This window comes from Neomonachus schauinslandi, chromosome 13 (assembly GCF_002201575.2).
Source record: "Neomonachus schauinslandi chromosome 13, ASM220157v2, whole genome shotgun sequence".
Taxonomy (NCBI): domain Eukaryota; kingdom Metazoa; phylum Chordata; class Mammalia; order Carnivora; family Phocidae; genus Neomonachus; species Neomonachus schauinslandi.
The window spans coordinates 37,791,974-37,805,208 of record NC_058415.1 but is presented as its reverse complement, the minus strand read 5'-3'; positions in this window follow the sequence as shown (position 1 = coordinate 37,805,208).

Here is a 13,235-nt window from a genome sequence, read left to right as displayed (position 1 = left end):
CCCTTGTCCTGAGCTGCTTTCAGGATTTTCTCCATTTCTGACTTGTAAGTTTTACTATTAGATATCGGGTGTTGACCTATTTTTATTGATTTTGAGAGGGGTTCTCTGTGCTTCCTGGATTTTGATGCCTGTTTCCTTCCCCAAATTAGGGAAGTTCTCTGCTATAATTTGCTCCAATATACCTTCTGCCCCTCTCTCTCTTTCTTCTTCTTCTGGGATCCCCATTATTCTAATATTGTTTCATCTTATGGTATCACTAATCTCTCGAATTCTGCCCTTGTGATCCAGTAGTTGTTTATCTCTTTTTCTCAACTTCTTTATTTTCCATCATTTGGTCTTCTATATCACTAATTCTCTCTTCTGCCTCATTTATGCTAGCAGTTAGAGCCTCCATTTTTTATTGTACCTCATTAATAGCCTTTCTGATTTTGACTTGATTAGATTTTAGTTCTTTTATTTCACCAGAAAAGATTTCTCTAGGATCTTCCATGCTTTTTCAAGCCCAGGTAGTCTCTTTAAAATCATCATTCTGAACTCTAGTCCTGACATCTTATTAAAGGCCGTATTGAGTAGGTCCCTGGCGGTCAGTAATGCCTCCTGTTCTTTTTTCTGAGGCGAGTTTTTCTATCTTGTCATTTTGTCCAGAGGAGAACAGATTAATGAGAGAATAAAATGCTAACAGGGTAACAACGACCCCTGAAAAATATGCACTAAACAAATTAGAGGAGACCTGAAGCTGGGGGAAAGAAAGGGAAAGAGAGAAAAAAGAAAAAAAGAAAAAAGAAAGAAAAACAAAAACAAAATAAAAGAAAAAAATAAGAATATGATCAAATATCATCAGGCTGGTGCATAGATCAGTGCCACACTCTAGATTTTGGGCGTCTTTTGGTCTGTTAGAAGAAAGTGCCTCCTAAAATTTTAAAGAAAGAAAAACTTATATATGTACAAAAATAAGGGTAAACATGATGAGGGGATAGAATATGGCTGTAAAGATGAAAATTATAAAAGATTTTATAAAAGGAATTAAGATGAGAAGTTGGTTGGAAAAAGAAAGAAGAGAAATTAAAAAAAAAAGGGGGGGAGAGAATATGATCATGGAAGATAGCAGAACAAAGCCATACACTAGAGATTTAGGGTATATTTTGGTCTGTTAGAAGAAACTGTATCCTGGGGGGCAGAGAAAGATGGTGGAGGAGTAGGAGACCTGGATTTCGTCTGGTCTCAGGAATTCAGCTGGATAGAGATCAAACCATTTTGAACATGTACGAACTCAACAGGAAATCAAAGAAAGTAATAGCAACAACCTTCTGAACAGAAAAGTGACCACTTTCTGGAAGGTAGGACGTGTGGAGAAGTGAATTCAAGGTGATATTTGAGAGGATAGATGGCAGGGGAGGGGGCCTCCATCGGCCGCTTCTGGCAAGTGGTAGAGCCACAGACCCCAAAATCGGAATTTCTAGAAGCTGGCTACGCTGAGGGACATTGCTCCAGTGCCTAAGTGGGGGGTGGAACCCTCACAGGACAGTGTGGTCTCAGGACACTCAGGGTCACAGAAAGACACTCTGAGTGTGGCAGAGCGCCCAGGTATCAGAGCGGGGAAGCCAGCTGCAGAGACGGAGCCAAGGTGCGCGTTCTCAGCTCGGGGTTGCCATAAACCATGATCTATGGCACAGTCGGGCCACTGGTCTTCCAGCACAGACCCAACAAGCGGCAGATCCGGGGAGACTCCACCTCCCCCAGGAGGAGAGGCAGGGGAGTGCACCACAGGGATCTGCTGGGTTTGGAGACTCCACACCGAGTTGGGTGACAGAGATAGAAAAGCTCGGGCATGGGACGGGTGAGCATGGAATGTGGCCAGAGACTGGGGAGATGGGAGTGATTGACTGCTTTTCTCTGGGAGCTCACTGAGGAGCGGGACCTCGAGTTCTTGGCTCCTCCAGGGTGGAGATTGGGAGGCTGCCATTTTCACTCTCCTCCTCCAAAGCTGTACCAAAAGCATGCAGGAAACAAAAGCTCCTGAGAACACGAGCAGATTACTTAGCCAGGCCCCGGCATGGACGGGGCAATTCCGCCTCCGGCAAAGACATTTGGGAACCATGGCAACAGGCCCATGCCACAGAAGATCAGCAAGAACAGCCAACCAAGACCAGGTTTACCGATCAACAAGAACAGCAGAACTCCAGAGCTAGAGGAATACTGCACGTAGAATCCACCGTTTTTTTACCATTATTCTTTAGTCTTTCAAAGTTAATTTTTTTAAACTTTTTTTTTTGAATTTTTTTCCCTTGTTCAACCAACATCTTATCAAACTCTTTTTTAAAAAACATTTTTATTTTTTAATTTTAGTCATATTCTATCCCTTCATAGTAGTTACCCTTATTTTTGGAATATATATATAAGTTGTTCACTCTTTAAAATTTTGAGATACAGTTTCTTCTAATGGATCAAATTATACCCTAAATCTCTAGTGTATGGCTTTGTTCTAGTCTCCTGCCTAATCACATTCTCTCCCTTTTTTCTTCTTTCTTTTTTTTTTAAATCCTCTTCTTTTTTCAACCAACTTCTTACCTTATCGATTCCTTTTATAAAATATTTTATACTTTTCATCTTTACAGTCATATTGCATCCCTTCATCATATCAACCCTTATTTTTGGTACATATGTAAGTTTTTCTTTCTTTAAAATTTTGAGATGCACTTTCTTCTAACAGACCAAAATACACCCAAAATCTAGTGTGTGGCACTGATCTATGGCACCAGCCTGATCATATTTGATCATATTCTGTTTTTTGTTTTGTTTTGTTCTGTTTTTCTTTGTTTTTATCATTTTCTTTTTATTCTTTTTCTTTTTTCTTTCTTTCCCTTTCTTTTCCTCCAGTTTCATGTCTTTTCTGATTTGTTTAGAGTATATTTTCTGGGGACATTGTTACCCTGTTAGCATTTTGTTCTCTCATTCATCTATTCTCCTCTGGACAAAATAACAAGATGAAAAAAATCACCTCAACAAAAAGAACAAGAGGTAGTACCGACTGCCAGGGAGCTACTCAATACGGACATTAATACGATGTCAGACCTAGAGTTCAGAATGATAATTTTAAAGATACTAGCTGGGCTTGAATAAAGCATGGAAGTTATTAGAGAAACCCTTTTGGAGGAATAAAAGAACTACAATCTAACCAAGTTGAAATCAAAAAGGCTATTAAGGAGGTGAAATAAAAAATGGGGGCTCTAACTGATACGTAAATGAGGCAAAAGAGAGAATCAGTGATATAGAAGACCAAATGATGGAAAATAAAGAAGCTGAGGAAAAGAGAGATAAACAACTACTGGCTAAGAGGGCAAAATTCGAGACATAAGAGATACCATAAGATGAAAAAATATTAGAATAATTGGGATCCCAGAAGAAGAAGAAAGAGAGAGAGGGGCAGAAGGTATATTGGAACAAATTATAGCAGAGAACTTCCCTAATTTGGGGAAGGAAACAGGCATCAAAATCCAGGAGGCACAGAGAACCCCCTCTCAAAATCAATAAAAATAGGTCAACACCCCCACATCTAAAAGTAAAACTTACGAGCCTCAGAGACAAAGAGAAAATCTTGAAAGCAGCTCGGGAGAAGAGATATGTAACCTACAATGGTAGAAATATTAGATTGGCAACAAACCTATCCACAGAGACCTGGCAGGCCAGAAAGGACTGGCATGATATATTCAGAGCACTAAATGAGAAAAATATGCAGCCAAGAATACTATATCCAGCTGGGCTGTCATTGAAAATAGAAGGAGAGATAAAAAGCTTCCAGGACAAATAAAAACTAAAGGAATTTGCAAACACAAAACCAGCCCTACAAGAAACATTGAAAGGGGTCCTCTAAGCAAAGAGAGAGCCTAAAAGCAACATAGACCAGACAGGAACACAGACAATATACAGTAACAGTCACCTGACAGGCAATACAATGGCACTAAATTCCCATCTTTCAATAGTTACCCTGAATGTAAATGGCCTAAATGCCCCAATCAAAAGACACAGACTATCAGATTGGATTAAAAAAAACAAAGACCCATCGATAAGCTATCTGCAAGTGATACATTTTAGACCCAAAGACACCCCCAGATTGAAGGTGAGGATTGGAAAACCATTTACAATGCTAATGGACACCAAAAGAAAGCTGGGGTGGCAATCCTTATATCAGACAAATTAGAAACCAAAGACTGTAATAAGAGAGGACGAAGGACACTATATCCTACTTAAAGGGTCTATCCAACAAGAAAATCTAACAACTGTAAATATCTATGACCCTAACATGGGAACAGCCAAGTATATTAGGCAATTAATAACAAAAGCAAAGAAACACATCGACAAAAAAACAATAATGGGGGACTTAAACACCCCCTCACGGAAATGGACAGATCATCTAAGCAAAAGATTAACAAGGAAATAAAGACTTTAAATGACACACTGGACCCAATGGACTTCACAGATATATTCAGAACATTCCATCCCAAAGCAATAGAATACACATTATTCTCTAGTGCCCATGGACCATTCTCCAGAATCAATCACATCCTGGGTCACAAATCAGTTCTCAACCGGTACCAAAAGACTGGGATCATTCCCTGCCTATTTTCAGACCACAATGCTTTGAAACTAGAACTCAATCACAGGAGGAAAATTGGAAATAACTTAAATACATGGAGGCCAAAGAGCATCCTACTAGAGAATGAATGGGTCAAAAAGGAAATTAAAGAAGAATTAAAAAAATTCATAGAAACCAATGAAAATGAAAACGCAGCTGTTCAAAATCTCTGTGATGCAGCAAAGGCAGTCCTAAGAGGAAAATATATAGCAATACAAGCCTCTCTCAAGAAACAAGAAAGGTCTCAAATACACAACCTAACCCTATACCTAAAGCAGGTAGAGAAAAAATAGCAAATAAAGCCTAAACCCAGCAGGAGAAGAGAAATAATGAAGATCAGAGCAGAAATCAATGAAATAGAAACCAAAAGAACAGTAGAACAGATCAAGAAAACTACGAGTTGGTTCTTTGAAAGAATTAACAAGATTGATAAACCCCTGGCCAGACTTATCAAACAGAAAAGAGAAGGACCCAAATCGACAAAATCACGAATGAAACAGGAGAGATCACAACCAACACCAAAGAAATACAAACAATTCTAAGAACATATTATGAGCAACTCTATGCCAGCAAATTAGATGACCTGGAAGAAATGGATGCATTCCTAGAGATGTATCAACTACCAAAACTGAACCAGGAAGAAATAGACAACCTGAACAGACCTATAACCACTTAGGAAATTGAAGCAGTCATCAAAAATCTCCCAAAAAAACAAAAGCCCAGGGCCAGATGGCTTCCCAGGGGAATTCTACCAAACATTTCAAGAAGAATTAATACCTATTCTTCTGAAACTGTTCCAAAAAATAGAAATGGAAGGTAAACTTCCAAACTCGTTTTATGAGGCCACAGTTACCTAGATCCCCAAACCAGACAAAGACCCCATCAAAAAGGAGATTAACAGACCAATATCCCTGATGAACATGAACGCAAAAATTCTCACCAAAATACTAGCCAATAGGATCCAACAGTACATTAAAAGGATTATTCATCACGACCAAGTGGGATTTATCACTGGACTGCAAGTTTGGTTCAACATCCACAAATCAATCAGTGTGATACAATACATTAAAAAAAGAAAGAACAAGAATCATCTGATCCTCTCAATAGATGCAGAAAAAAGCATTTGACCAAGTATAGCATCCTTTCTTGATCAAACCTTTTCACAGTTAGTGATGGAGGGTACATACCTCAATTTCATAAAAGCCAACTATGAAAAAACTACAGCGCATATCATTCTCCATGGGGAATAACTGAGAGCTTTCCCCCTAAGGTCAGGAATGCTATTCAACATAGTATTAGAAGTCCTAGCCACAGCATTCAGAAAACAAAAAGAAATCAAAGGCATCTGAATCGTCAAAGAAGAAGTCAAGGTCTCACTGTTTGCAGATGATATGATACTTTATGTGGAAAACCCAAAAGACTCCACCCCAAAACTACTAGCACTCATACAGGAATTCAGTAAAGTGACAGGGTATAAAATCAATGCAGAGAAATCAGTGGCATTCCTATACACCCACAATATGACAGAAGAAAGAGAAATTAAGTAGTCGATCCCATTTACAATTGCACCCAAAGCCATAAGATACCTAGGAATAAATCTAACCAAAGAGACAAATGATCTGTACTCAGAAAAGTATAAAAAACTCATGAAAGGAACTAAGGAAGACTCAAAGAAATGGAAAAACTTTCCATGTTCATGGATTGGAAGAACAAATATTGTGAAGATGTCAACGCTACCTAGAGCAATCTACACATTCAATGCAATCCCCATCAAAATACCATCCATTTTTTCCAAAGAAATGGAACAAATAATCCTAAAATTTGTATGGACCCAGAAAAGACCCCAAATAGCCAGAGGAATGTTGAAAAAGAAAGCAAAGCGGGCAGCATCACAATTCCAGACATCAAGCTCTATTACAAAGCTGTCATCATCAAGACAGCATGGTACTGGCAAAAAACAGACACATAGATCAATGGAACAGAATAGAGAGCCCAGAAATGGACCCTCAACTCTATGGTCAACTAATCTCCAACAAAGCAGGAAAGAATGTCCAATGGATAAAAGACAGTCTCTTCAACAAATGGTGTTGGGAAAATTGGACAGCCACATGTAGAAGAATGAAACTGGACCATTTCCATGCACCACACACAAAAATAGACTCAAAATGTTTGAAAGACCTCAGTGTGAGACAGGAGTCCATCATCATCCTAAAGGAGAACACAGGCAGCAACCTCCTCGACCTCAGCCGCAGCAACTTCTTCCTAGAAACATCGCCAAAGGCAAGGGTAGCAAGGGCAAAAATGAACTATTGGGACTTCATCAAGATACAAAGCTTTTGCACAGCAAAAGAAAAAGTCAACATAATCAAAAGACAACCAACAGAATGGGAGAAGATATTTGCAAGTGACATATCAGATAAAGGGCTAGTATCCAAAATCTACAAAGAACTTATCAAACTCAACACCCAAAGAACAAAGAATCCAATCAAGAAATGGGCAGAAGACATGAACAGACATTTTTCCAAAGAAGACATCCAAATGGCCAACAGACACATGAAAAAGTGCTCAACATCACTCGGCATCAGGGAAATCCAAATCAAAACTTCAATGAGATATCACCTCACACCATTCAGAATGGCTAAAATTAACAAGTCAGGAAATGACAGATGTTGGCAAGGATGTGGACAAAGGGGAACCCTCCTACACTGTTGGTGGGAATGCAAGCTGGTGCAGCCACTCTGGAAAACAGTATGGAGGTTCCTCAAAAAGTTGAAGATAGAGCTGCCATACGATCCAGCAATTGCACTACTGGGTATTTACCCCAAAGATACAAATTTAGGGATCCAAAAGGGTACGTGCACCCCAATGTTTATAGCAGCAATGTCCACAGTAGCCAAACTGTGGAAAGAGCCACGATGTCCATCGATAGAAGAATGGATAAAGAAGATGTGGTATGTATATACAAGGGAATATTATGCAGCCATCAAAAGGAATGAGATCTTGCCATTTCCAACAACGTGGATGGAACTGGAGGGTATTATGCTGAGCAAAATAAATCAGTCAGAGAAAGCCATGTATCATATGACCTCACTGATATGAGGAATTCTTAATCTCAGGAAACAAACTGAGGGTTGCTGGATTGGGGGGGGTGGGAGGGAAGGGGTGGCTGGGTGATTGACATTGGGGAGGGTATGTGCTATGGTGAGCACTGTGAATTGTGCAAAACTGTTGAATCTCAGATCTGTACCTCTGAAACAAATAATGCAATATATGTTAAGAAAAAAAAAAGAAGATAGCAGAAGGGGAAGAATGAACGGGGGAAATTGGAGGGAGAGATGAACCATGAGAGACGATGGACTCTCAAAAACAAACTGAGGGTTCTAGAGGGGAGGGGGTGGGAGGATGGGTTAGCCTGGTGATAGGTATTAAAGAGGGCACGTTCTGCATGGAGCACTGATGTTATGCACAAACAATGAATCATTGGACACTACATCAAAATCTAATGATGTAATGTATGGTGTTTAACATAATAATAAAAAATTTTTAAAAAAGAAAGTATTGGAAGTCGTGGGTAAGGCTTTCCAACTTCCCTTATGACATAAAAAAAAAAAAAGAAAAAAAACAAGAAGAAGAAACTGTATCCAAAAATTTTAAAGAGAGAACAACTTATATATATACCAAAAATAAGGGTAACTACAATGAAGGGATAGAATATGACTAAAAATGAAAAATAAAAATGATTTTTAAAAAAGGGATTGATATGATGTTGGTTGATAAAGGAAAAAAGAAAATATAAAAAATTAGAAAAAGAAAATTAAAAAAATTAACTTTGAAAGAGTAAGGTATCAGTGGAAAAAAAGCCATGAATTCTATGTGCAGTATTCCCCTCTGGCTGGAGTTCTGCCGTTCTCATTGATTGGTAAACTTGGTCTTGGCTGGCTGTTCTTGCTGATCTTCTGGGGCATGGGCCTTTTGCCGTTGTTCCCAATGTCTTTGCCTGAGGCGGAATTGCCCTGCCCTTGCCATGTCCTGGCTAAGAAATCTGTTCTGGTTTGTCCTCAGGAGCTTTTGTTCCCTGCAAGCTCTCCGTAGAGCTTTGGAGGAAAAGAGTGAAAATGATGGCCTCCCAATCTCCAGCCCGTCGGAGCAGAGAACTCAGGGCCCCACTCCTCAATGTGCCCCTAGAGAAAAGCAGTCAATCACTCCCGTCTCCCTGGTCTCCGGCCACACTCCATGCTCACCCAACCTGTGACCAAGCATTTCTATCTCTGGCACACGACCCCATGTGGAGTCTCCAAACCCAGCAGAGTCCTGCAGTGCGCTCCCATGCCATTCCCATGGGGGAGGAACGGGTCTCCCCGGATCTGTCGCTTGTTGGGTCCCTGCTGGAAGAGCAGTGGCCCGACTGTGCCACAGATCACAGTTTATGGCAACCCCAAGCTGAGAGCCCGCGCCTCGGCTCCCTCTCTGCAGCCGGCTTCCCCACTCCAATACCTGGGAGCTCTGCTGCACTCAGGCACCCCAGTCTTTCTGTGACCCCGAGGTTCCTGATACCACACTGTCCCAGCAAGGGTTCCCCTCCACCCCCCGCCTTAGCCACTAGAGCGACGTCCCTCAGCGGAGCCGGCTTCTAAAAGTTCTGATTTTTTGCTCCGGGGCTCTATCACTTGCCAGAAGCGGCTGATGGAGGCCCCTCCCCCGCAGTCTATCTTCCCGAATATCGCCTCTGATTCACTTCTCTGCACGTCCTACCTTCCAGAAAGTGGTCGCTTTCCTGTTCAGAGAGTTGCTGCTATGCTTTTCTTTGATCTTCTGTTGAGTTTGTAGGTGTTCAAAATGGTTTGATCCCTATCTTGCTGAATTCCTGGGACAGATGAAATTCAGGTCTCTTACTCCTCTGCCATCTTGTTCCTCTCCCCTCCCCATTCTAATAGTTTTTAGAGGAGTCTTTAAAGTTTTCTATATATAAGATCAGGTCATAAAAAAAAGACCATGTCATCTGCAAACAGAGATAATTTTACTTCTTTTTTTCCAGTATAGGTGCCTTTTATTTATTTTTCTTCCTAACTGAAGAAATGGTGAGATTGGGCAGACTTATCTTGTTCTTTATCTTAGAGGGAAGGATTTTAGCTTTTCATCATTTAGTATGATGTTAACTATGAGCTTGTTGTATATGGCCTTTATTATGCTGAGGAGCATTTCTTCTGTGTGCATTTTGTTGAGTGTTTTATCATGAAAGATATTGGATTTTGTCAAATGCTTTTTATGCAACCACTTAGATGGTCATATGAATTTTATATTTTATTCTATTAATGAGGTATATCACGTGCATTAATTTGATTAATTATTCTTGCACACCAGGGTAATAATGGCCTTCTAAAATGAGTTTGAGAGTACACCTTCCACTTCAATTTTTTTGGAAAAGTTTGAGAATTGGTATTAATTTGAGCACTGGATGTTATATGTAAGTGTCAATTTTTCTTTAAAAGTTTATAGAATTCACCGGTGAAACCATCTGTTCCTGTGCTTTTCTGTGTTGCGAGGTTTTTGATTATTGATCCAATCCCCTTACTTATTAATTTAGACTATTTCTTCATGATTCAGTCTTAGTAGGTTTTATGTTTCTAGAAATTTATATATTTATTCTAGATCACCCAGTTTGATGACATATAATTGTTCATAGTAATCTCTCATGATTCGTTGTATTTTAATGGTGTCAAATGTAATCTTCTCTCTTTCATTTCTGATTTTATTTGGATCTTCACTCTTCTTTTCTTAATCTGGCCAAAGGTTTGTCAATTCTGTTTATCTTTTCAAAGAGCCAGCTCTTAGTGTCCTTGATCTTTTCTATTGATTTTCTGATCTTTCACTTATTTCTACTGTGATCTTTGTTATTTCCTTCCTTCTCCAAACTTTGGGCTTAGATTGTTCTTAAAGTATATGTTGAGTTTGCTTCAGATCTTTCTTATTTCTTAATGTAGGTGTTTATCAGCATAGACTTCTCCCTAATAATTGCTTTTGCAATATCCCCTAAGTTTTGATATGTTGTGTTTCCATTTTTGTTTTTTCTAAGATATTTCTTGAATTTCTTCTTAGAATTATTGATTGTTCAGGTTCATATTGTTTAAACTCCACATATTATTGGAGTTTTTGTTTGTTTGTTTTCTTAATGAAATTGATTTCTAGGGGCACCTGAGTGGCTCAGTCAGTTAAGCACCCAACTCTTGATTTTGGCTCAGTTCATGGTCTCAGGATCTTGAGATCGAGCCCTGCATGGGGCTCCGTACTCAGCAGGGCATCTGTTTGAGATTCTCTCCCTCTCCATCTGTCCCTCCCCCCCCCACTTACATGTGCTCTCTTTCTCTTTCTAAAGAAATAGATCTTAAAAAAAAAAGAAATTGATTTCTAGTGTCATGTCATTATGGTCAGAAGAGACTTGGTATGATTTCAATCTTCTTAAATTTATTAAGACTTGTTTTGTGGCTTAACATTTTCTATCCTAGAAAATGTTCCATGTGTTTTTATGAAGAATGTGCATTCTGCTGCTGTTGGATGAAGTAATCTCTATATACCTGCTAGGTCCATTTGGTCTAAAGTGTCATTCAAATCCATTATTTCCTTATTGATTTTTCTGTCTGGATAATCTATCCATTGTTGAAAGTGGGATATTGATGTCCCCTACTATTATTGTGTTGTTGTCTATTGCTCTCTTAATGTCTGTTAATAATTAATATATATGTTCCAATATCAGTTTGTATATTTTATAATTGTTATATCCTCTTCATGAATTGATTCTTTTATCATTACATAATGACTATCTCTTTTTACAATTTTTTATTTAGTCTAATTTGTCTGATATAAATAGAGCTACCCTGTTTTCTTTTGGTTTCCATTTGTCCAGAATATCTTTTTCCATCCTTTTACTTTCAGCATGTGAGTGTAGTTGACATTTAAGTGTGCACAGTCTCAGCAATAATGGGTCAGAGACACAGTCTGGGACAAGGGACTTAGGGCTGTGGGTTGCATTTCCAACAGTGATGGGTCAGAGCCTCAACCTGCTATGGGGGTAGAACTGAGGGTAATGACAGCACCCCCAGAAAGAGTTTAGCACAGCAGGTACCTTTCTCTGTAATGTCAGCTCAGAATCTTGAACTGGGATAGGGGCTGGGGCTCAAGGTAGCAGCAGTGCCCCAGCAATGACTTCTCAGAGCTGTGACCTAGAACCTGGTAAGTGGGGATTAGAGTAGTGGCAGCACAACCCTAATAATGGGTCATGATAATGGTGGTCTGAGTGGAGTTTAGGGTGGCTATAGCACCCCTTGCAATAAAGATTCAGCACTGTAACCTTAAATGCAGTGGATGAGGCTAAATAGATTGGTATCTCTGTGATTGAATTATCCCTTCTGTTTTATCAGAATTTTGCTATAACTTTGAGATATAAGGATATAATTCAACATAGGTAAAATGGAGATTAGTGGGGGGGGGAGGAGTGATATAAACTACTTCTGATCCTTCATATTAGAGACTTTGCCATTGTCCACCCTCCCTAAACTCTTGTATATATTATTGTCCAGAATGGCAAAAAATGTTTATTCCCAGCTGTAGTAATGCTGAAAGAACAGCATTTACATTTCTTGGGCTATCTTTTTAAAGTCAGGTAAAGATAAAGTTTTAAAGTCAGGTAAAGAAAAAGTCAGGTTTCGTGAGTGGTGTAAGATAGAGTTCCAATTTTATGTTTAGCCAGTTTTCCTAACACCATTTTTTGAAGAGGCTATCTTTTCCCCATTTAGTATTCATAGCTCCCTTGACCAGATGTTTTCTGATCAACCAAATTAGAGAATGTACTGTAGCTATTATTTAAATATGTATATGTGTTAGTTTCTGTACTAGACACCACTTAATCTGCTGGAAGCAATGCAATGTTAGAATTATTACATAGGTTTCACAAATACACATAGAGGCTTAAAGAATTTCAGTTTCTTGTGCAAAGTGTCACAAAGTATGATGTGTATGGATGAAGAGTCACTGAATTCCATTGCTAAAATACTATTTCAAAATTTGGATTTCAAGTTTCAAACTTTAATCACACTGGAATAAAGAGAGCTCCTACTTACAGGAATTTTTATATGTACATACCAACTAAAACTTAGTGAAGTATTGAACTATATTTTTCTCAATGTACTGTGCTAATTCAAGTGAGCTGCTCATATAAAAACAAAAAAAAAATGACATTATTAACACAAAAAATATCAGACCCTCTTGATATGGTGCTGAAAACTTTGTTCTCTGACCTTTAGCCATAGTAATACATACTGTCTCTAGGGTTTTTCACTTTCCATCATTTCTGATCATAGCCAGATTTCATAGCTATTCCACCTCTTATTGCAAGCCCTTCATAGGCTTATTTGTCTGCTGTATTAGTTTTCCTGCAAACTCAGTTATGCTTACATTCTCAAGATTGCATTTCTAATACTAAGTATTTTGTCTTCTTCACAAAACTGCTGCTGTGTCCTGGTGTTAGATTTCCCTGAAGTCCAACCTGGAAGAGATGCATTTTAATGATCTTTGGATTCAACAGTATTTGAACAAAAGCCATTTCCTG